This window comes from Mauremys reevesii, linkage group 2, assembly GCF_016161935.1.
Source record: "Mauremys reevesii isolate NIE-2019 linkage group 2, ASM1616193v1, whole genome shotgun sequence".
Taxonomy (NCBI): Eukaryota; Metazoa; Chordata; order Testudines; family Geoemydidae; genus Mauremys; species Mauremys reevesii.
The window spans coordinates 187,370,611-187,381,769 of NC_052624.1; the positions used below are offsets into that span (position 1 = coordinate 187,370,611).

The window sequence follows — 11,159 nt, forward strand, 5'->3', positions numbered from 1 at the left end:
TGTAGGGAGGTGTGTGTATTGCCGCATGTGTGTATACCTATGTGAATAGAATTTGAAGCCTAACTCTTTGACTTTTATTCCTTTTGCTGGCGTGTGCACAAAAAATGATCACATAAAATAAGTGTATATTCATTTCATAACAAGTTTTTAAAAGAGCAGGGAACTCTAAAAGAAATGTATTATTTCTTTAAAAGTGAATGTTGTTGACTTGTATTGCAGAAGAGGCAATATATCATACATTTCTCCCCACCTTTGTCTAGCTACATTATAAACTCTTTGTTGCAGATGCTCTCTTTTAATGTGTATGTCCAGCATCTACCACCCTGGAGCCCTGATCTTATTTGCGGTCTTTAGGCACTAAACAACAATTGTAATACTAAATAATGTGGAAGTATATCTTTAAATATCAATATTTTATGCCCAGCAATGGGCAGGCGGTGATATCAGACATTCTTTGTCTGAGAAGATAGCCATTACTTTTGTTTCATCTGTCACAGCTTTCGTCCAACAGGGATTCATTAACATGCTCTGTTTACTGGAAATAAGATTTTCTTTCAGATCCCTAACTGCTGAGTCATTTTAACTTTGACCACAAAGTCATAGTTCTTTACATGTACAGGAATTCCTCAAATACATATATATTGCAAGTTCTGGCAAGATTTTCTGCAGACTTACAGGGCTAGCTGCTCCTCTGATCTCTTTCTGATCTGAGGCTGTCTACACTACTACTTATGCTGGTATAACTTATGTCACTCAGGGGCATGAATAAGGGTGCCTGGCCCCTTTCAGGAGAGTCTGGGCCCTATTTACCACCAAGGACTTCTGTAAGGTGAACGAGCCCATCTCTACCACCTGCAAGTAACTAACTGGTGGCTGAGTGGCAGCTAATTGACTAACCAGCACCTGGGCCTGATGAAATGCTACAAGAGCTCAGTTGAATGAAGGTACTGAGGAGAGGAGGGTGCCTGTTTGCACATTGCTCTAATTTGAGGGGAGAAAGGACTGAGTTGGGAAAAGGGACTAGTTAGGCCAAGTTGGTTGAAGTCCTTGGGTGGCCTAAGTTACAGGCCAGCTCTAAGAGGAGAGCTGGGACTCCTGATCCAAAGAAAGGGTGATCATTTACAACCCAGCTTCGGGAGGAGGGCTATCATACTCCTGAATATGAGGGTAAGCCTAAGTGAACCCTTATACAGACCCCAGAAGGGCTGGGACTTGATGGGTTAAAGAAAAGATTTGTATCCTGTAATAAGAGTTAATAACTCAGACCTCCACAAAAAGGGAGTATCTGTTTGAAGTACTGTGGTCAGAGTAAAGGGGAGAGGATTGAAAGCAGTATACTGGGAAGGGAATGTTCCAGGGTGGTGGCTTACCACAAGTCTACATGTCTGTCTTACCTAAAGCTCTACCATCCTGTGATGGTAGCCTAGCTTCTCCAGCAGATACTGTTAGCAGCAGGGCCAGCACCAGCTCGGCAAGCAGGTGCTTGGGGTGGCCAAGGGGAAGGGGTGGCACTTCGGGCTCTTCTGTGACAATTTGGTGGCGGGTCCCTCTCGGAGGGAAGGACCTGCCACTGAATTGCTACCAAATAAGAAAGTGGCGTGGTGGAGCTGCCACCAATCACAATCGCAGCTTTCTTTCCCCCCCCCCCCCTGCTGCTTGGGGTGGCAAAAACCCTGGAGCCAGCCCTGGTTAGCAGGGGCTCCAGGTCTTTGTCTGGTTCCCCTGAACAACTAATCTGTCTTGATAGTTCCTTTTTAAACCTAGCAGTAGCTGATCCTTATTCTTCTCTGTTCCTGGGCTTTGACCCTTTGTGTGAAAACCAGTCCTGTAGGTTCAGCAAAAGATTAAGCCAGTGATTCTGGCATTGTCCCTTAACAATTCTCAAGTGTTTGCTGAGCAGTAGCTTATCTTATGCTATTATTTTTCCTTCCTGCCTGTTCTTCCAGATGCTCTTGTTAAGTTAAACCAATATAGTCCTATAGAGAACTCTGATAATCAGGCCAATATATAGTCTTCACAAAAATATTACAGAGCATCTCCAAACCCATCACAGACCTCTATATGATAATTACATGTAAAATGTTTCCTTCAGTGGTTTTGCTCTCTGCCATCATTTTGTCATTTCATCATCTTTTACTACAACAACATAAATACCTGTGGGTTCAACCTGCTTTCAAGATTAATTGCATCTATATATTCCACTCTGTTTAATGAAGACAGGAAACCTTGCCAGCTGTGTGAATTTGCATTTAAGGTATCTAAGATCTGTAAGTACCAGTTTGTCATGCAGTGTATGGAACCAACTTCTATTTAGTGAACTTAAACAGATGCCTTTGTTTGGTCTCCTTTTCTCTCTCAGCAACGGAGGCTAGTAGTGGCCCAAAAATTCTTTCTTCTGTATTTTTTTTCTGTCTAGCTTCTATACACTTACTGCAACAGTATTTATTGGCTTCTAGTAACGAGTTCTAAAGAGTTCTGTAATAGCAAGTCTTTTGGAGGCAATGGTCACTGTGAAATTCAGTGCTAGGCCCATTGTGCCACTTAAGTCTTACACTTATTCCTATCAGCACCTATGTATGCTGATGTGTCTATGGACTTCCTTCAAGCCACAAAAATGGTCTCCAAATGGGTACCTCATAGGTGCAGATTAGAGGGACTTACATTGATGTGCCTCTCTGTACAGCAGCTCTGACCTGTTTACAGGGGTGAGCTTCACCTCCCTCAATTCTTCCCACTCATCCACCCCTCCCCCACCACACCATATAAAGCTTGATCACTTGGGCTACATATGGGTGGAATAGACTACACCCTCTGTGAACAATGGAGCAAAATAGCTTTTGTGGTGGTTGGTATTCTGACAGTAGAGCCTTAGGTAATGCCTACGCTACCACTTAGGTCAGCAAAACGTATATTGCTTAGGGATGTGAAAAAAAACATTCCCCCTGAGCAAGAAGTTTCGCTGGCATAAGTGGTAGTGTGCACAGTACTATGTCAATGAGAGAGCCCTCTCCTGTTGGTGTAGAGCGGCTACGTGAGCAATCATGCAGGTGCGTCGGTACCGCTATGCCACTGTAAGCTCTCTAGTGTAGATATAGCCTTGATTTTCACTGCTTTGCCCTGGTGTAATCATTTTAACTGCAAAGTGAATGCAAAGGTCTGTTTTGTACAGGTGTAAATGAGATGCAATAGAGCACTGGGGCTCAGGAGAGCTGGGTTCTATTCCTGGCTCAGCCATTGGCCTGCTGGGTGACCTGGGGCAAGTCCCTTCTCATCTCTGTGCCCCCATTTCCACATCTGTAAAATGTGGATAATAAGTGACTTCCTTTGTGAAGTGCTTTGAGATCTGATGAAAAGCACAATAGAAGAGCTAGGGGTATTATCTTGCAGTCCTTGGGCAGAAAAACTTCCTACTGATGTCAGCAGTAATTCTGCCTGCTTAAGAATATCCAGTTTGGGCCCAGATATGCCCCTATGATGATTTCTAGGAGACTGGGAGCTCTCCTATCCAGTTTCTATCTGTCAAATGTCAGCGTATGAAGTCAGCACTATTGTGTTACAGGGAATGGATTTCTTCAGTTAGTGAATTCACCTAGACTAACTCCATAGCGCCCCGACACCAAGTGGCGGGACCTCTTGCCACCTGTGGAGGGTGAGGAGCCCCGGTGGGCCAGCCTGTACTCCACCCTGGTCCCGAGGCCCGCCGGGGATATCAGCTGGCGGCTCCTTCACGGGGCTGTGAGCACGGGCGTGTACTTGGCGCGGTTCACCCCTGTCCCGGACACCTGCCCCTTCTGCGGCGTGAGGGAGACCCTGGCGCATGTTTACCTAGAGTGCGCCAGGCTGCAGCCCCTATACCGGCTCCTCACCGACATTCTGTTACGTTTCTGGCTGCACTTTTCCCCTCACCTCCTTATCCATGCACTCCCTATCCGTGGCCCCACAAAGTCGCGGGACCTCCTGGTCAACCTCCTCCTCGCCCTGGCTAAAAAGGCCATCCACGTGACCAGGGAGAGGAGGTTGGCCGACGGAGACTCCTGCGACTGTGGGGCTTGTTTCCGGTCCCTCGTCCGCTCACGTCTCCGGGCGGAGTTCCTCTGGGCGGCGTCCGCTGGCTCCCTTGACGCCTTCGAGGAGCAGTGGGCGCTGTCCGGGGTTCTCTGCTCGGTGTCCCCATCAGGCTCCCTCCTTATGACCCTTTGACCTCACTCCTGTCCCTGTTCTTTTATTAGTTGTCCCCCGCACTTAGTGGGTTTCCGTGGCCCTGTGGATCCTCCCCTTAGGCTGGGGGGGGATCCGTTAGCATGGGGCGGGCTTCCGCCCGCCCCCTCTCCCGGATAACCCAATAGTACAATTGCTAGCTATGACTCTTACAAGTATATCCAAGACTGCAAATGACTAGGGCCTTCGTAGTGACAATGCTGTGTGACACACACACTGCAGTAAAAGGCAACTTAGCTTTCTGACAGGAGCCAAATCTAGGGAAAGGAGACTAATGCCTGGTTATCAGGTTTCCAAACAAAGAAGGTATTTAAGAAAATGAATGCTAGGTACTAATCTTCTGTGATTTCTATCAAAGGCAAAGATAAAACAATTGCCTCTTAAGGTTTGGGCTGATACCCCATTCTTAAATCCCACCACTGAAACAGGAAGCACCAGAGTGTATTAAATCTTTACTTAGGTACCTAAACAAATGACCTGCTTTTCAAAGGTGTTGAGTACCTGCAGCTGTCTGGGAGCTGTGGCTGCTCAGCATCACTGAAAATCTATTATATAAAGGCACAAACTTCAAATCAGGCACAACACTCATTAAAGTGATCCTCTTGGCACTGGCTGTTTTGCCTGAATAAGGATTTCGGGACTGGGTCTTTAATCTCTATATGATGTTGTTGCAATCTGTCTTAGGGAGCATCACAATGATCACAAAAATACGCATAACTTTTATGAAATATTTCCACAATCCTTCAAACTTTGAACAAACTAGGCCCTTTGCTAACCAGCTCACCACAGGGCCTGATGCCGATTTCTCACACCAGTATAAAACAGAGGGGTTACCATGGCAGTCCATTCAGTTGCATGCATCAGTGTAAAACTGATGCGAGATCACAATTGGGCCTGTACAGTTTTCCTTTTATGTAGAGCCTGACATTCTTGGTCTAGCATGGATAGTCATTCAGAGTTGCTTACTATGGGGCTACTCATCAAGATGTTTTTTCAGTTCTTTAAACTGAGAAGTTATTCCTTGGTCTAAAATCAGTTATATGCCGATGAGTTTTAATTCATTCTTTGAGTTTGTATGACACGTAATTGGTCATGATGAGGCTGAAATACTACGTTTCAAAACAAGTCTCATCTATACTGTCCTACAGAAGGACTAGGTCAACCATTTTTTGCTGTCAGTAGTTAATCATCCATTCTGGTGTATGCATCTGTATATGCAAATTCCACTCTCCCTCCATTTCCCCACTCCACTTTCTCGGATTTGCACAAAGAAACACTTTGTACTTAGACTTCAGTAGTCTTGACGAGACAGTTAATTAAGGATACCAATTTTTTTATTGATCACATTCTGTTTAACATTTTCAATAATTCAGATATAGACATTTATTATGGTCCATGAAACTGAGGGTACAAATGATATTTATAAGGTATTAAAAATTGCAATATGCTGTCTTGCATGCAACAGGAAGGAAACAGGAGGAAATGCTCTTGCCTTGTAGACCAGATACACAGAACATGGATGGATGGCTGAACATGTATGCTGCCTTTTCAGATAGTGACCTTGGATGGACTGACAGCATTAGCAGGACTATACAGGACACTATTACAATATATGAATTCAGTCCTGCAAACACTTAGAGGTGAGTAACTTTACAATGGGAGTAGCAGTGATGCCAACAGGGCTACTTCATGACTAAAATTAGCCCCCTGCATAAGTGATTTCAGGATCATAGAAATGTAGAGCTAGAAGAGACATCAAGAAGTCATTAAGTCAACCCCCCTGTGTTGTGATAGGACCTAGCAAACCTACACCATTCTTGACAGGAGTTTGTCTAGCCTGTTCTTAAAAATCTCTGATGATGGGGATTCCACAACCTCCCTTGGAAACCTATTTCAGAGCTACCCTTATAATTAGGTTAGATATTAGGGAAAACTTTCTAAATTTCCCTTGCTGCAGATTAAGCCCCTTACTACTTGTCTTAACCTTAGTGGACATAGAGAGAAATTGATCACAGTCCTCTTTATAGCAGCCCTTAACATATTTGAAGACTTATCATGTCTCTCCTCAGTTGTCTTTTCTCTAAACATGCCCAGGTTTTTTAAATCTTTCTCCATAGGTCAGGTTTTCTAAATCTTATCATTTTTGTTGCTCTCCTCTAGACTCTCTCCAATTTGTCCACATCTTTTCCTAAAGTGTGGTGCCCAGATTTGGATATAGTACTCCAACTGAGGCCTTATCAGTGCCAACTAGAGTGGGACAATTACCTCCTGTGTCTTACGTAGGACAATCCTGTTAATACATCCCAGAATATCAGACTTTTTTGCAGGTGCATCATATTGTTCACTCATGTTCAACTTGTGATCCTCAATCCCCACATCCTTTTCAGTAGTACTACCACCTGGCTAGTTATTTGATATTTTTTTCCTGCATAAGTGAAGTACTTTGTACTTCATTGGCTTTCATTTTGTTGACTTCTGACCAATTCTCCAGTTTAGCAAGTTCTTTTTAAATTCTGATTCTGTTCTCCAAAGTGCTTGCAACCCCTCCTAGCTTGGTGTCATCTGCAAATTTTATAAGCATATTCTCTACTCCATTATCCAAGTCATTAATGAAAATATTGAATAGTACCAGACCCAGGATTGACCCCCTAAAGACCTCACAAAATACACCCTCCCAGTTTGATAAACAAGTATAGAGTATGGTCTTGCAACAAGCTGTGCACCCACTTTATGCACCCACCTATTAACTTTATCTAGACCAGTGGTCCCCAACCTTTTCGGCTGGCGGGCGCCAGCTCAAGGACCACTGCGACGGTGGAGCACCCACTGAAATGCCGCCGAATTTCGGCGGCATTTCAGTGGGGACGCCTTTCGATGTCACTTGCCGTCGACAAGCAACATCATCGAGAGGCATCCCCGCCGAAATTCGGGAGCAATGCCTCTCGATGACATCACTTGTCGGTGACAAGCGTCGTCATCGAGAGGCGTCCCCACCAAAATGCCGCAGCGTCATTTCAGTGGGTGCTCTCCTGGGGGTCAGGACGTGGGCACATTAAGATGCCCCCACGGGCACCGCGTTGGGGACCCCTGATCTAGACCATGTTTCCCTAATTTGCTTATGAGAATGTCATGTGGCACTGTGTCAAAAGCCTTACTAAAATCAAAACATTTCTCACTGACTGCTTTCCTCCATCTGTTAGGTCAGTAATTCTGCCAAAGAAGGAAATTAGGTTGGTTTGGCATGATTGTTCTTGACAAAACCACACCGGCTATTCCTTATAACCTTCTTATCCTCCAGGGGCTTACAAATTGATTTTTATACCTGGAAAGATGCAGGAAAAAATATTAAGTTAGGCTAACTGGTCTATAACTCCTTGGGTCCTCTTTGTTTCCCTTGTTAGGTGTTGTGTGCCCATCTTCTGGGACCTCCAGGGGTTCTAAAGATAACCGTTCCAAGATTGCTTCAGCCAGTTCCTTAAGTACCCTAGGATATATTCAAGTTAGCAGGTTCTGGTTCAATTTCTTTAACTTGTCTAAACAGTCTTTAACATGTTCTTTCCCTATTTTGGCTTGGATTCCTGGCCCCTTGTTGTTAATGTTAATGGTGTTGAGTATCTGGAGACCATTAACCTTTTCAGTGAAGACTGAGCAAAATAGGCATTCAACACGTCAGCTTCCTTGATGGTATCTGTTAGCTCTCCTTCCCTGCTAAATGGAGAACCTATGCCTTCCTTCATCTTTCTCTTGCTCCAAATGTATTGAAAGGATTTTTCTTATATCCGTTAATGTCCCTTGCTAGGTCTAACTCATTTTGTACTTTAAACTTTCTGATTTTGTTCCTGCTATTCTTTTTTGTTGTACTCCTTAGCGTTTTCTCCAGGCTTCTGCTTTTTGTAGCAGCCTATCTCCACTTCACGGAGCAGCCAGTTATCCTTCCTCATATGGTGGTGTCGTAGTCATTTGTAGTTGGCTAGCATCCTTCATCCCAGATGTCTGCATGTACATCCTTTCGATGAAGTCCTTGTGCTCCTGGATACTATGCAAATGAACCATCTCCTCCTGCAGCTCTCTTACTTGTTTCCTGAGTGACTCCACCAACAGACCTCACCTGATGGTTCCCTTTGCCTGGATTTTGTTGGTGGGGAAATGCAGGCCATATTCCCATCAAGATTAAGCCTGGGGAGAAGCCTCCCGGGGTCAGGATGCCTGTCTGGCAGGGGACCCCATAGATGCAGGCAAACTAAGGACTAGGACTGGTGTTGGTGAGATGCTATTTTTCTCCCATGCCAGATTCTCCCTTGTAGCGCACCTGCAAGTTAAGGAAACAAACACAACCCTATCCCCCTCAGCTGGCAACTCCCTTAGTCTCCCAGATACCTTTGACTTGCCAGCCACTAGAAGCCTGCATGTTTTTTAAAGCCTGGGCCCCACACAGTTAGAATGGGTGGCTCAACATCCCTTACTCAGCCACCTCTAACCACTGGCCTATTCAATCACAAGGGGCATTGCTCTCATTTCAAAAGAACTCCTACTAGAAAGCAGCGGCTAACATACCTAACTGCAGGGCAACCTAGCCCAGACAGTCAGCAACCAAGTCTAGATTCTAAAACACAGCAACCAACCCAGCTTCCTACCAAGTTTCATGGCAAGTTATTTGCATAGCACAGCAAGTGCTATTATTTTCTCCCCCCCCCCCCCCCCCGTTTAGGTCTCAGGTCTCCAGCTGTCACCTCTCCATGGGCAGAGACCTGTGTCCTTCTCCTTTCAGCCTGGGAATTCAGACTTGCAGTCTCCCTGCAATTTCTTATGTTTATCCCAGCAGGTCTGATCTTAGTCCAGCACCCGGGCTGGATTACCCAATAGGCAGACTAAGCACATGCTTAGGGCACCAGCAAAGCAGGGGGCACCAAAAAAATTAGATTTTTTTTTTTAAATTAATATTTGATATTTCAAAAAAAGCATTGAAGTAGTCATCATGGGAAAAATCAGAACTTTGTTAAACTTCTTTACACTCCACTACACGCTCTTCCCCCATGTTTCTATTCTCATTTTTATTACTTATCTTCACCTAAACCAGGAGGACATCCTACTAATGTACATTGAAATAATGCGAGGAAATTGGAGACTGTAACTGATCATCCTACTCCTGATGGTAAAACAGACATTGTTCTAGATGGTGTGGATGTGTCAGGGACTGAACCTGCTCAGGCTGTAAATAATAGGAGATAAGATCCTGGTATGTGGGTTGATTTCAGTACTGATGATGTAGCTTACTGGATAGATTGTGGACCAAATCACTGTCAACACCACACTGGGGCATTTGAGAAATCACGTCGGACTTGATGGCAAACAAACAAGATATTGTCCAAAAAATATGTTTCAGCATGAAAGCGAATGGTGAGAAATACACTCGAGAATGGCTACTGTATTTACCATCAACAGGGTCTGTGTACTGTTCTGTTTGCAAACTTTTTGCATATAAACCTTCAACATCCCGGTTTGCTGCAGATGGATTTAGTGACTGGCGGAATACTGTTTTAATTGAACAACATTAAAATAGCACTATTCACAGAGATTCAATGTTGACATATTTAAATCAAAGACAGGGCTTTGGACTGACACAAAAATTGGAAGAACAAATTAAAGAGGAGCGTGAACACTGGCAATATGTCTTGCTGTGTGTTTATAACTGTTATTTAAAACATTAGCTGAATGTAGTCTGCCTTTCCGGGGATCAAATGACACATTTGGATCATTGCAGAATGGAAATTTCTTGGGATTATTGGAGCTTGTGGCTCTGTTTGACCCATTTTTAGCAGGCAAAAGTAACCCATCATACTTATCCAAGACAATATGTGATGGACTCATTGGTCTAATGAGTGACAAAGGTCGTTCAGCTATTGTGGATGAAATAAGTACTGCTGGGTACTTCAGTTTCTGCCGACTCTACACCTGATTTTTCACATATTGATCAGTTGAGTATTGTACTAAGATATGTGTCTCCCACAGATGGAAAACCAGTTGAATGAGTTATAACATTCCTCAATTTGAAAAGCCACACTGGTGAAGAAATGGCAAATCAAGTACTGCATTCTGTGACAAGTTTGCAAAATAGATTTCTCAAAGTGCAGAGGTCAATCTTAGGACAATGCTGCCAACATGTCAGGGGGTTATCGAGGAATGCAGGAGAAGCTCTTAGAACAGAACAAATATCCCATATTCATACCATGTGTTGCACACTCTCTCAATCCTGTAGGCCGCAGTGCTGTTGGTGGTTGTTCGGTGGCAGTAAGGTTTTTCTCAACAGTCCAGTTACTTTATACGTTTTTTTCTGCCTCAACACACCGATGGGCAGTTCTTAAAACATATTTGGACAATGATCATGTGTTGAAATCTCTTTCTAATACTCGCTAGGAGGCACATGCAGTGGCAACAAGTGCAATTCTGCAGTCCTCCTCAAAGATTGTGGATACATTAGAAATTATAGCTGAAGACCAATCACAAAAGGGAGAAACTATACGAGAGGCAGAAAACCATTGGAAACAAGATGCAAGAACTAGAGTTTGTATTCATGTTGACGATGTGGAATGAAATTTTACACTTTTACCATACAATTCAAGCTCCCCAAGAAAAAGAATTGGATTTGAAAACATGTGCAGATCTCTATCAATCATTAACTGACCACTTACACACTTTGAGGCATGATTCAAAGGGATAGCTCAGTGGTGTCAGCATTAACCTCCTAAACCCAGGATTGTGAGTTCAATCCTTGAGGAGGCCACTTAAAGATCTGGGGCAAAAACCAGTACTTGGGCCTGCTAGTGAAGGCAGGGGGCTGGACTTGATGACCTTTCAGGGTCCCTTCCGGTTCTATGAGATAAATATATCTCCATATATTTGAAGACATATCAAAAGATATCTTGCCTGATACTAACTACAAA

General features: G+C 43.9%; 1 long non-coding RNA gene across 1 annotated transcript; it reads left to right on the forward strand.

Moving 5' to 3' along the window:
* Nucleotides 1-973: 973 nt before the first annotated feature.
* LOC120399380 lies at nucleotides 974-10,522 on the forward strand. Its single transcript, XR_005595117.1, has 3 exons — nucleotides 974-1,167; nucleotides 5,684-5,858; nucleotides 9,296-10,522. It is a non-coding gene; the product is annotated as an uncharacterized LOC120399380 (long non-coding RNA).
* The last annotated feature ends 637 nt before the right edge of the window (nucleotides 10,523-11,159 follow it).